The following is a 519-nucleotide window of genomic DNA, read 5'->3' as shown; positions in this document are numbered from 1 at the left end:
GGGCTAGAAAACGAGCAATATTAGAGACCTATTCTGCGCAACTCTATAAGTCCTGAAACTCCATGGAAAATCTTAAAATAAATAAAGAAAAATCCTCGCCAAAGATGAAGGCCAGGGGCCCCACACCCTGCTCACGAGGGTGGGGTGCGCACCCCCCTAGGGCGGCCCCCCCTACCTCGTGGGCCCCCTGGTGGCTCTCCGACGTCCATCTTCTCCTGTATGAAGTCTTTCGATGAGAAAAAAATCAGAAGGAACTTTTCGGGATGAGACTCCGCCGCCACGAGGCGGAACCTTGGCGGATCCAATCTAGAGCTCCGACAGAGCTGTTCTGCCGGGGATACTTCCCTCCGGGAGGGGGAAATCATCACCATCATCATCACCAACGCTCCTCTCATCGGGAGAGGGCAATCTCCATCAACATCTTCACCAGCACCATCTCATCTCCAAACCCTAGTTCATCTCTTGTATCCAATTCTTGTCTCGAAGTCCGGGATTGGTGCTAGTAGGTTGCTAGTAGTG

Source organism: Triticum urartu, chromosome 7, assembly GCF_003073215.2.
Source record: "Triticum urartu cultivar G1812 chromosome 7, Tu2.1, whole genome shotgun sequence".
Classification (NCBI taxonomy): Eukaryota; Viridiplantae; Streptophyta; class Magnoliopsida; order Poales; family Poaceae; genus Triticum; species Triticum urartu.
The sequence above is the reverse complement of the archived record's forward strand: the minus strand, read 5'-3'. Positions refer to the sequence as shown.